Raw genomic sequence first — 10733 nt, 5'->3', positions numbered from 1 at the left:
AAATGTGAACTTGGGCAGTTTGCAGTATAGTTTTAAATGGAGGAGGTGCAACAGCCAATTGGCCCTGGGGTTTTATGGCCAAGGTAGGGGAGCAGCCAATCAGCAAGCGGGTTCTATGGAAGCAGCCATTGCATACTGGAGCAACCAAGCGGCGTGCAGGTGGACATAGCGGACAGAGATAAACAAGATGCCTCGGCAAAAGAATTACAACTTACAGCAGATGATAAATCGGGATGACAACTGCTGCAGCAGCAACAGCAACAGCAAGCAGCAGACATGTGATTAAAAAAGAAGCTAATTTCATAGCAAAAGCCATTTCATATTAAGTGATGCATAATGAGTGGCCTTAATGAATGAGGCTGTGTGATGGGAGACAAGGCACAACACGGGTCTGGTTCAGTAGACAATAGTGCTTATAAATCAGACATGAATGTAACTTTGAATGATCAGGACCAAAGTCCTATTGTAGATGAAATGATAAAAGTGTCATCTACGTTGTGTGGTGATGTGAGCAAAATGGACAAAAACAGTACTGAAGTGGATGAAATCATTAAGGTTAAGGAGCAGGAATCTAGTAGTGAAAATCAGCAAGGGTAACAGTTTATGGCAGACGGAAAATTGGAAGCAATGTTAAAGCAAATTATGAGTAGTAAGTGTATGAAAGAAGACATTAGCAGGGTGGAAAATAAAACTGATAGCATTAGAACTGGTTAGCTTAAAGGATGAATTGAAGGAAGAAATTAAACAGGAGATTAAGGTAGTCAGCTCTAATCTTTCAGAATTAAATAAAAAGTTTGAGGCAGCAGTTAAAGATTGTGATAATACTAATGAGAAATTAAAATTAATGAATAGTAAAAGTGTGGAAGAGAGAAAGAAGCTTTGTGATGACAATAGTAGGAAGGTGTAGGTTTCCAAAAAACAATGTGCTGAAGATAGGGTTAAACTTGAGAACCAAATTAATCAGATTAGAAATGAATTAGAAACAGAGGTAGAAACCAAGTGTGCAGTAGTGGTAGAGGAAAAACTGGAAAACGTAAATGAAAATGTATATTCAAAATTGGTCAAAATAGAGAAAAAGGTGGAAGAAGCACATAATCTAAAGCATAGAGAAAGTGACAGTGGGTCTGGTAAGAGGATGATAGTTTTTTCAGGGAAAAGATTAACGAGGATTTGTTGTGTGAAGAAGATCACATGATATGTAAAGAGGAAGTGTGGCACCCTGTAATAACAGCAAGTGTAAAAGGTATACATGTAAAGTGTTTACTGGACAATGGTAGTGATTTGAATGGCATTACACAAGCAAATTTTGAATCTATTAAGAACGCAGAGGGTATAGTAATGATGTATGTGTCTGGAATAAAAATTATTCGTGCTACTTGTAAGTTATCAGAGTGTGAAATGAGAGGTATTATTAACTGTGAAACTGGCAGGACAGTTGTTGGAGTGCAATTTGTTGGTGATTCAAAATCTCAGCATTGATGTAATATTTGGGACTAATTTCTTGTGCACTTAGCAAGTAGGTGGTTCAACATTCTGTGTTGGATTCATTATGTGTCAATAATGCTTACCCCAAGTGTCTGTCTCATTTTTCATGTTTCCTGAGACAGTAAAACTCTTCTCGTATCCTATTTGCAGTTTATAAGTGAATCAGAGGCACGCTACTTGGACTTTTATGTGATTTTTTTTATAGTAGGATACTTTAGTATAGGGATAGGTTACAAAAAGTCTCTCCAGTGTTGTGTGTAATATGGTATGTTGTGTTAGTTACAAGTAATTAAATCATAAGAGGATGGAAGAAAGTAAATTGGTACCATGATTAAAGAATTTCTGTCAAACAAAGAGGTAAGATAAACAGACTGTGAAAGGTGTCAGCATATGTGGACTATAATTAACATCTGAAGTAATCAGCTCATGTGTGAAGTTAGTATAATTTGGTGCAGCAGCAGAGGATGCAGTAAAACCATCTTGGATACTATGTCTTAATATTAATTATGGTATAATAGAAGTGTTTGTGTTCAGTGCAGTCAGAATACTGAGATAACTATCTACGTATAGAAGTGTGTCATGGTGCAGCCTTTTATAACATTAAGTAATTACAACTTTAAACATAATTTCCTGGAGTAATGTGCGTGGAAAGAGTAGCCCTTTAGACTAGAATATTAAGCAATTTGATGAAATAAAGTGAATAGTAATGAGAGTTAAGTTTGCCTTAGCATAAGGATCTCTTACTGTGGAGCGTTTTTCAGTAGAATCAATTACACATTAAATAAGCAGAGTAGGTGTTTATTTATTAGATAATGAAGCAGTCAAGAAAGTGGTAATACTGGAACAAAGAACAATAAGTTTGCTGATTAACTGATAACTGCGATGCTAAACTGATGTGAATATTCTGACAGGTCAACTATTTTGTAACATTTGGTGATTTTATGAGGATTTAATTTCTGGGTAAATGAGAGTAGTACTCAGAGTGTAGAAATAGGTCAATGACTTGGTACTACTTCCATCCCCGTTATTTTGATTTGAGTAGTAATTAAGTTGTGTGATGGTGACTATCCTTTTTTCATATAGTAATGATTAGTAAATCTATGCTACTGCACATCTTGAGTTTTTGCAAGAAGTGATGTACATATTTTAGACACTAAGGTGAGATGTTGCAAATGGGAAAGAGACCCAAGTCTTTCAGATTTAACCAGTGTCAGACAGTTATGACTTAGAGTAATGTTTTGTAGTGTAATGCACACTTGAATTAAAAAAAAGTTTTTTAGGCCACACCGTTTGTACTACAGTCAAATTTAGTGCTAATTATTGTAATGTTATGAGAACTATGTAATGCATTTATTTATGATGTAATGACTATCATTTGCCATTAGTGTTAGACATTTTTTCCCAGAGTTGCGCTAGAAGTAAAAGTAAGTGTGCTAAAATAGAGTATTTTTTCTAATTTTTTCCATGTACTGCAGCAGATGAGAGCCACATTAAAAGGAACTGATCGCAGTGCATTTCCTTATAACTGTCACTTGGACCTGTTGAAGCTATGGATAACTTGGTGAGAAAATGCATAAAAGCTCATTAAAAGAGTGAAAGTGCTTGTGAAAAAAAATATACACTGAGCAAGGGAAATTTTCTTTCTAAAAAGTGAACTGCAATGTGCAGTGTAATTTAACTTATTCAAACGCATGAAGATTTATTATTTTAAGCAAGACAGGACTTGTATCAAGTGATATGTATCTTAGAATGTAATCTTCACTTACCCAAAAAGGACATCTCTTATGATGAAGATGCTTAATTTTTGTTAAAAGTACAACTTGTGGATATTTTGTGACATTGTACAATACACTGTATGTAAATATTTAGTATGGAGATTTTTCTATGGCCAGTTCAAGGAAGTGTAAATTTGAAAAACCTTTTGTACTGTAGTTTTGATAAGATTTGTTATGTAATATTCTTTTGTGTGCAAATTGTTAAGACCAATTCCTGGTGTCACTTATGGTCATTGAATTGCCCAGTTAGCTATTTGCAATATCTATCTGGTCAATTGAATGAGGGGGGTGCTGTGATGAAGCAAACTGGGATGATTTTACTTCCCCTCTTGTTTTTCCATCTGCCTCCTGAAATTCATTTTTTTCACTTTTAACTAATTATCATTAACATACATGAATATAATCTGCATTTTCATAAAAGAGAAAGGTTGGCCCTCAGTTTTAAAGAAAACAACACAAGATCTAATTTTGTGCTTAGTTTCATGTATGTAATTGATTTTCTAATTTATTTTGTCTATTCCTAGTTAATATCTTTCATTAGAGGGCAAAATCAGTAATTGTTCTGTAACTTAATTTATACTGTTGACTTATAAACAAATATAAATTCTATAATAATTATTAACTTTCGGATGACGCAACACTAGCATTCTTTAAGTATTTATTTGGCTGTATTCGAAAATATGTTAGCAAAGCCAGCCCTTAACTAATTCCAAACTAATTACCAGCTTTGTCAAAAGTATTGTTTGTGTAACTGTATTTATTACTTTCATAATATAAACAAATAATTTGGCATAACTCTTGTAGTAGAAGAAACTGTTGAAAAGTACCAATTTTTCGATGTATTCAGTTAATCAAATGAGTTAAGTTTTAATTGTAATTTCTGTAAATTAAACATCAAACAATGTGTAGTTTCAGTGACTATTATTGTGAGGATATATAAGGGCCCGATTGTTGGTCCTGAGACAGTCAGTCCATGGCCGAGTTTCAGACAAGAAACCTGTGTTTAGTCAGATCATCAACAATGCATCAAATTAACTGTGAAGTAAGTGTTACACCAATATGCCATGTGTTAAAATAATGACAGTGTCTGTTCCATACATACCTTATAATTCTATAAAAACAGTGAACTGTGTGGTTAGGCTTTTACTGCTCATAGATGTTCAACAGTAAACTATTGTAGCAGTATGCAAATGTTTGCCTGCAACCTATTAATGAGGCTTATTGAAAGTTAAACAATAACCACTAGCCATTTATAACTGTGTATTAAAGGGGGGGGGGGTAGGATTGTGAACAGTGAAAGTAAACAACTGCGAAACAACTGTGCGCCTGTCGGCTACATTATTTACGGTAGTCAGTGTCAAAATTAGAAACTCCATGTGATTCTTCAACTTCTCTCGGCGTATTTCTTGCTCGAACAGTCCACGGGTGTACTGCTGCTCCATAGTGTCCAACAGGCACAATATTTCTGTGACCTGACATGTTGCCATCGTCAGGTGCACTGACGAACTGAGCTCCTGAGGTCCCTGGGGTCGGTGTAACTGCCTCATCTGCCATGGTTGCTCGTTCATTTTCTTTGCTGAGCCTCTTTTTAACTTGATTCAGTGCTGGTTCCCATGCTTTGCTGAGGTTATAGCCACAGTCTCTATTGATGAGTCTGTCCCTGGTACCAATTTTGATAGCCTCTGTAATGATGCTGCCCCAGAATTTAGATGTCTGTGCCAAGACCTTGGTATGTTGCTAGTCCATTTCGTGATTTTCAGATAAACAGTGCTCTGCAACTGCCGACTTGTTGGAGTACATATTTCAAGTGTGCCTCTGATGTTCTCGCCAACAATCTTTGATGATGCACACTGACGGTCCAATCTAAGTCTTCCCACACTCACGGGAAATCTGGTATTTGCTGGCCTTCCGCAAACCGAGAACGTCTTTGACCCTTCCCAATAATGCTCGTGTTTTATTGTGTGGGCAAAAGACAGTTCATACTCGGTGTTTCCTCAATGTTCGTCCTATTTTCCCCAATAGTGCGCCAGTATATGGTATATAGGTGGTGGCTATCTCTTCCTCCTGACTGTCCATCTCCACACGCTGTACTGTAGAGGTGGGGTGGAGAGCGCGTCTGATCTGCCATTCCGAGTACCTGTTTTTCCGAAATACAGTTTTGTGGTGTTCCAGCTCATGGGGCAGACTCTCTGTGTCCGAGATGGTGCGCACCCTGTGCACCAGTGTTTTTATTACTCCATTCCTCTGTGAAGAGTGGTGGCAACTATTTGCATGCAAATACAAGTTGGTGTGCGTTTTCTTCCTGTTTACCCCATGGCCCAGGGTGCCATCTGCTCTTCTTTGACCATGACGTCCAGGAATGGTAAACTTCTTTCTACTTTGGTCTCCATAGTGAATTTGATGTTCGGATATATGTAATTCAGGTGTGTAAGGAAGTCTAGGAGCTTGTTCCTTCCATGGGGCCATATCACAAACGTGTCATCAACATAACATAGAAAACAAGTAGGTTTCCATTTGGATGATGCCAAAGCTTCCTCCTCGAAATACTCCATATAGAAATTCGTGACCACATGCAAAAGTGGGCTCCCCATTGTGACTCCTTCTGTGTGCTCATAGTATTCTCCATTAAACAGAAAATACGTGAAGGTCAGAATGTGCCTGAAAAGGTTGGTTGTCTTCTTGTCAAATTTCTGTGCAATGAGCTCAACTGACTCTCAAAGAGGCACACTGGTGAATAACGAGACAATGTCAAAACTCACCAGGATATCTGAGTCTTTCAGCTTGAAGGTCTCGAGACATTTTACGAAATTCATAGAATTCCGAACGTGATTAGGGCATTTACCCACGTAAGGGTTTACTAGTTCTGCCAGATATTTGGCCAGCAAATATGTAGGTGCCCTAATGTTGCTGACAATTGGGCGTAACGGCACCCCTTCTTTGTGGACTTTAGGGAATCCATAAAGTCTTGGCGGTACAGGTCCTTGAGGTGTCAATTTCTTGGTGATACCCTCTGGTTAATCCGCGTGCTTGAGAAGAGCCCTAGTCTTGTTCTCCACCTTCTTTGTGGAGTCAGTGTTGATCTTCCTGTAAGATTCATCACTTATTTGTATGCAAATAGCTGCCACCACCCTTCACAGAGGAATGGGGTACTAAAAACACTGGTGCACAGGGCACACACAATCTCGGACGCAGAGAGTCTGCCCCATGAACTGGAACACCTCAACACTGTATTTCAGAAAAACGGGTACTCGGAATGGCAGATCAGATGTGCTCTCCACCCCACCTCTACAGTACAGTGTGTGGAGATGGACAAAGTCACAGAGGAAGAGAGAGCCACCACCAATGTACCGTATACTGGTGCACTATTGGGGAAACTAGGACGAATATTGAGGAAACACCGAGTAGGAAGTGTCTTTTGCCCGCCCAATAAAACCTGAGCATTATTGGAAAGTGTCAAAGACGATCTCGGTTTGCAGAAGGCCAGCATATACCAGATTCCCTGCGAGTGTGGGAAGACTTACATTGGACAGACAGTGCACACCATTGAATGTCGTTGCCGAGAACATCAGAGGCACACTCGACTTATGTACCCCAATAAGTTGGTAGTCGCAGAGCACTGTTTGTCTGAAAATCACAAAATGGACTACCAACATACCAGGGTCTTGGCACAGACATCTAAATACTGGGACAGTGTCGTTAGAGAGGCTATCGAAATTCGTACCAGGGACGGACTCATCAACAGAGACTGCGGCTATAACCTCAGCAAGGCATGGGAACCAGCACTGAGTCTAATTAAAAAGAGGCTCAGCAAAGGAAACGAATGAGTGACCATGGCAGACGAGGCAGTTACACCGACGCCACCACAGAGGCTGATGCCAGCCTATCAGTGATCGCTGACGTGTGGCCACGGGCACGGACCGTGGAGAGAACGCCTCAAGGGGGAAGGGGATTTAGGACGGCCACCCACCCTCAGGAGCTCAGTGCATCAGTGCACCTGATGATGGCGACATGTCTGATTGCCGAAATATTGTGCCCGTTGGACACTATGGACCGACAGTACACCCATGGACTGTTCGAGCTACAAACTCCATGTTTCAGCAGAGCAATGCAGTACGTTGTCACCGAGGACAAGCAACAAAAGAATAAGCAGGTGATTGTCACAGACTGAACCCAGAAGTCTGGCACTTATCCCCTAAACAATATGACTATCACCAGGACTATCTAATTATATCAGACTACGCTTTAAATTGCTAAAATTAGAAGGAAGGTCAGAATTGGCCATAATTTTGATGAATTATTAACAGAAAAATCAATTTTTGATCACATAATGATCGTCTTCAGAGCTTTAGTGAATAAATTAAAGCTTGTAGGCACTGGTGTCTAGTTATTAGCAGTAACAGAAGCTATGAAACGATATTGTGATCATTTCATAGCTTTATACACCAAAGCACTGAAGATGATCATTGTGCAATCAAAAATCGATTTTGTTGTTAATAAATCATCAAAATTGTGGCCAATGCTTACCTTTCTTCCAATTTTATTTATTGTATGGTCATTGTCCACACAGCACTCTATTTAGTCACCAATCTTTAAATTGCTGTTTATTCTAAACAGAGTAATCAGAAACATTACTCATCCGAAAGCTTTCTCACTGACGTATTTCTCACTGAACCCATGATGTTCTTTTAACTAAATAATTTGACCACATTGATAAGTTGCTGGAACAAAAATGATAGTGGTTTTTAAATATTTCCTTTTTGGAGCAGGTCGAACAGTGTAGTAAGATACATTTTGATTTTACCAAGGATGCAAGATTCTGAATTGCTTATCTCATGAAATTTCCTTTATCATTGATCTGCTCTTGTGGAAGGTCATTTGTGTTTCTTACAACAACAACACACTATTTACTGCTGCATGTTTATGAATTCAGACTGTTGTACTGCATTCAGATATATTCCCAATCATGGTCATAATTGGCATTTGCTGTTAATTTTTCGATGAGTAACTGTTAGTGCAGTACTTTTCTTCATGTGAAATTAATGCTAGTTCATTATGCTGCAGAGAGCTATATAAAACAAATCTGTGGTCACAATCAGAAACTAAATTTAACTTTGAACTGATGGACAGAACAACCATAGATTATTAAACAGTCAGTATAATCACATTCACTGGATACAAATGCAAACACCCCAATGAAGTATTCACTATAGTTATAACAATATGTGTGGATGTGATCAAAGAGAGAAATTGATACATAGACTCATACCATTGTTGCTCAGGTACCACACACTATTGCCCAGTCTTCTGTTTAGAACTATGAACTATGGTATTTGAGGTCTGTCAGACAACTGGATCATTTCCTTCCTGACTAATCATAACCAGACAGTGTACATCAAGCACACAAATATTGAAATAAAAACTTTATGTGAACACTTATCTGATTATAAACAAATTAACTGTGGTGTACCCCAAGGATCAGTAATGGAACCCCTTCTGTTCCTTGTGAATGTAAATGATCTAAACTTAGATGTTGATGCACATAAAATAATCGTATTTGCAGATGAGACCACACTTCTACTAAAAGAGGATAGCAATAAACACTTACAGCAAACAGTAATCAAGGTCACAAAACAACTTAGCACCTCGGGACAGAATAACAAGCTTGTAATAAACAGTAAAAAAACCATTGCACTAAAATTCCACAATGCCCCTAACAAAGGCATGTTTATCCCATTGGTCTCTATCAATGACTAGTTGGTAACAGTACTGAAACCAAATTATTCGGAATTTGGCTGCAGAGTAATGTAAAATGGAATATGCATATTGAATATCTCAATGCAGAACTGAGCAAAACATGTTACCTTGTATGATCACTAAAATCATGCTGTAGTAAGAAAACAGTAATGAATGCATATGCCTACCTTCATTCTCATCATAGATGTGGGGTCAGTTTATGCAGAAACTCTAAAACAGCTAATAGCACTTTTTAACTACAAAAAAGGGCCATTAGAATCTTGTTTGGGTGCTAGCCTAGAGACTCTTGTGAGCATCTGTTTAAGAAATCTGGTATTCCTCCATTACTATGTGTATACATTATGGAATCCTTTCTATTCTTTAAAATAAATCTAATAAGTAAGATAGATACTGCCTACAGGAAAATTAAGGAGACCTTTGGAGATAAGAGAACCACATTTATGAACATCAAGAGCTCAGATGGAAACCCAGTTCTAAGCAAAGAAGGGAAAGCAGAAAGGTGGAAGGAGTATATAGAGGGTCTATACAAGGGCGATGCACTTGAGGACAATATTATAGAAATGGAAGAGTATGTAGATGAAGATGAAATGGGAGATACGATACTGCGTGAAGAGTTTGACAGAGCACTGAAGGACCTGCGTCGAAACAAAGCCCCCGGAGTAGACAACATTCCATTGGAACTACTGACGGCCTTGGGAGAGCCAGTCCTGACAAAACTCTACCATCTGGTGAGCAAGATGTATGAAACAGGCGAAATACCCTCAGACTTCAAGAAGAATATAATAATTCCAATCCCGAAGAAAGCAGGTGTTGACAGATGTGAAAATTACCGAACAATCAGTTTAATAAGCCACAGCTGCAAAGTACTAACACGAATTCTTTACAGACGAATGGAAAAACTAGTAGAAGCCGACCTCGGGGAAGATCAATTTGGATTCCATAGAAATACTGGAACACGTGAGGCAATACTGACCTTACGACTTATCTTAGAAGAAAGATTAAGGAAAGGCAAACCTACGTTTCTAGCATTTGTAGACTTAGAGAAAGCTTTTGACAATGTTGACTGGAATACTCTCTTTCAAATTCTAAAGGTGGCAGGGGTAAAATACAGGGAGCGAAAGGCTATTTACAACTTGTACAGAAACCAGATGGCGGTTATAAGAGTTGAGGGACATGAAAGGGAAGCAGTGGTTGGGAAGGGAGTAAGACAGGGTTGTAGCCTCTCCCCGATGTTATTCAATCTCTATATTGAGCGAGCAGTAAAGGAAACAAAAGAAAAATTTGGAGTAGGTATTAAAATCCATGGAGAAGAAATAAAAACTTTGAGGTTCGCCGATGACATTGTAATTCTGTCAGAGACAGCGAAGGACTTGGAAGAGCAGTTGAATGGAATGGATGGTGTCTTGAAGGGAGGATATAAGATGAACATCAACAAAAGCAAAACGAGGATAATGGAATGTAGTCGAGCTAAGTCGGGTGATGCTGAGGGTATTAGATTAGGAAATGAGACACAAAGTAGTAAAGGAGTTTTGCTATTTGGGGAGCAAAATAACTGACGATGGACGAAGTAGAGAGGATATAAAATGTAGACTGGCAATGGCAAGGAAAGCGTTTCTGAAGAAGAGAAATTTGTTAACATCGAGTATAGATTTAAGTGTTAGGAAGTTATTTCTGAAAGTATTTGTATGGAGTGTAGCCATGTATGGAAGTGAAACATGG

Source organism: Schistocerca serialis, chromosome 7 (genome assembly GCF_023864345.2).
Source record: "Schistocerca serialis cubense isolate TAMUIC-IGC-003099 chromosome 7, iqSchSeri2.2, whole genome shotgun sequence".
Lineage (NCBI taxonomy): Eukaryota > Metazoa > Arthropoda > Insecta > Orthoptera > Acrididae > Schistocerca > Schistocerca serialis.
Note: the sequence above shows the minus strand (reverse complement) of the source record.